The following is a 3203-nucleotide window of genomic DNA, read 5'->3' as shown; positions in this document are numbered from 1 at the left end:
CTTCTCTTCTTTTCTCAGCTATTTGTAAGGCCTCCTCAGACAACCATTTTGCCTTTTTGCATTTCTTTTTCTTGGGGATGGTCTTGATCACTGCCTCCTGTACAATGTCACGAACCTCTGTCCATCAGTCTTCAGACACTCTGTCTGTCAGATCTAATCCCTTAAATCTGTTTGTCACTTCCACTGTATAATTGTAAGGGATTTGATTTAGGTCATATCTGAATGGTCTAGTGGTTTTCCCTACTTTCTTCAATTTAAGTCTGAATTTGGCAATAAGGAGTTCATGATCTGAGCCACAGTCAGCTCTCTGTTTGTTTGTTTTTGCTGACTGTATAGAGCTTCTCCATCTTTGGCTGCAAAGAATATAATCAACCCGAGTTTGGTATTGACCATCTGGTGATGTCCATGTGTAGAGTCTTCTCTTGTGTTGTTGGAAGAGGGTGTTTGCTATGACCAGTGTGTTCTCTTGGAAAAACTGTGTTACCCTTTTCCCTGCTTCATTCTGTACTCCAAGGACAAATTTGCCTGTTACTCCAGGTATCTCTTGACTACCTACTTTTGCATTCCAGAGACTCTTATAATAGTTTAATTAAGAGATGACACAGCCTGAAGTGGGCAACAGTAGGGGAAGAGTGAGGTGACACTTAACTCCTGAGACAGGAATTAAGAAATGGCAGGACTTGGTTGATGGGAGGCATTAGAATGTAGTCCTTGAAATGTGTAGGCTGTGCTGCCCAACAGCTTAGTTTCTAAATCACACTCTGCCACTTTAGTGGCTATGGACTTGGGCAAGTTACTTAATCCTTCTTACTTGTTTTCTTATTTGTAAAATAGGAATAATGACAGCATTTATTTCTTAGGTGTGTTGTGAAGATTAAACTAGTTGAGACAAAGTGCCTAAAACAGTCAGTACCTAGCACATAAGTGTTAGTTGCTATTTTGTTAAAATAATAATAAATATGGTTATTATTACTGTATAACTTGATATGAAGAGTGAAAGAGATTAAGGAAATAATGATAAATGCCAGGTTTCTAATCTGAGCAACTCAGTGGAATGAGGTATTTTTTCATAAGATGGGACATTGGAAAAATAACAGAATTGAGAGATAAAACTGTAAATTCAATTTTTTGTGTGTGTGTGGCCACACCACACAGCTTTTGGAATCTTTGTTCCTAGACCAGGGAATGAACCTTGGCCATGACAGTGAAAGCCCAGAATCCTAACGACTAGAGGAGTGGGGAACTCCTATAAATTCAACTTTTTTCATGAAGACTTTATTTTTTTAGAGCAGTTGTAGGTTTACAACAGGTTAGAGAGGATGGTACAGAGATTCCCATATACCCCCACTTCCACACATGTGTAGCCTCCCCATAATCAATATCCCCCACTACAGAGGTACATTTGTTACAACTGACGAACCTACATTGATGCATCAATGTCCCCCAAAGTCCATAGTATATGAGTTCAGTTTTTGATAAGTTGAATGAGAGGTGCCTGTAGCACTTCCAAGTGGAGATGTCTAGCAGGCTGTAGTATATCAATATTTGTAGTTCATTAGAGAGTTCTGGGACGGAGATATAGACTTGGGAATCATCCACACAGGTTAATTCAAATCATGGGCATGGATAAGCTTGCCAAGCCAAGTGTTTAAGGCAGCAGCACAGTGGTTAATACTGTTCAAGGTTCTTTCTCTTCTCTTTAGTAAGCATATTAGTGATCTATTGCTGTGTTTACCCCAAAACTTAGTTACTTAAAAAACCACTATTTGGGACTTCCTTGGTGGTTCAGTGGTTAAGAATCCACGCTTCCACTGCAGAGGGCACAGTTTTTAATCACTGGTTGGGGAACTAAGATACCTGCTTGCCCTGCAGCACACCAAAACCAAAACCAAAACACACACCAAAACCCAACAGCTTCCTGTCCGTCCATGAATCTGAGTTTAGTTGGGTTCCTCTGCCTCAGGGTCGCTCCCAAACCTTCAGTCAAGGTGTCAGCCAGGGCTGCAGGCATGTCAAAGCATATAGGACCACAAAGTACGTTAAAAAAAAAAAAAAAAAAAAAAAGATGAAAAATCCAGCAGATCCTACCTGTGGTTACACTCTGTAACTTCCAAGGCTAAGTCAGAAGAGGCTGTGCAGCTTATACCAGTCTCTTTCTTGGGATGCTCAACTTCAAAACCCAGTTGCCAAGCTGTGAGGAAGCTCAGGCCACACGAAGGAAACGTAAACGTGTTCCAGCTGATGGTTCCCACAGAGGTCCTAGCTGACATCACCGTGTGTCTGCATGTCAGATAGATGACATGACAGATCCTGAAGCCTCAGGCTCTCAGGATCTATTCCTACTACTTTCCACTAGTTCCCGTTTCAGCTCTGTCTTCGCCATAAAGTTGTCACGAAGAGGAAATTAAGAAATAATAAGGGTAAAGAGAGGAGCCTGGCGGGTTACAGTCAGTAAGGTCGCAAAGAGTCGGACACAACTGGAGCGACTTAGCACGCACGCCTTGAACGGAGCCTGACACTTAATACCCGGTTACCATTAGCTATTTTTATGATTATTTTAAAAGTTTTTATTAGCTCTTAATACTTTTTCAGTGTCTAGTGAAGAAATAAAGAATTCCAAATCTAATGGATTAATTCTTTTCCCTTCAGCGCCCCATATGCTTGCTGACACAACTAGCTCTTCACCCAGGGTTAATTACCTCTTTGCGCTCGTTTGCACATCTGATACCAGGGGATATGTGGTTCGTGTACTAGGACGGCGTTAGGACCTAAAGTGATGTCTGGGGCGTGGCTGTTGAGACGTGAACAAGGCCTAGTGGAGGCGGGCGCAGGTGAGAAGAGCCGCACCCACTTAGGAGACCGACTTGTATATCAGTGTGGTCTCTCATTCCTGTGCAACCTCAGGCAAGAGACTCCCTGCCTTACGGTTCCGTTTCCCCTTCGGCAGAAAAAAGAAATTTATTATTTCCTGTGCTTCCTCTCTCACAAGGTTGCTGTGACGATCCTGAAGTAGATTGTGGGGAGAACACTCCGTTATTCCAAACCTGGAGCCTTAGAAACCAGAGGGAGAAGGGAAAGTCCGTAACTTGACAAACTCTATCGTCTCAAGCCTGTGAGAGTTGTCCTAGAACGTCTCATCTCTATGGTAGATGGGCTCGAATTCCGGGGCCGACTAAGTTACTCTTCCGGGGGGAATTGCTACT

Source organism: Bos grunniens, chromosome 29 (assembly GCF_055505025.1).
Source record: "Bos grunniens cultivar Pamir isolate PY7600 chromosome 29, Bosgru_T2T1.0, whole genome shotgun sequence".
Classification (NCBI taxonomy): Eukaryota; Metazoa; Chordata; class Mammalia; order Artiodactyla; family Bovidae; genus Bos; species Bos grunniens.
Note: the sequence above shows the minus strand (reverse complement) of the source record.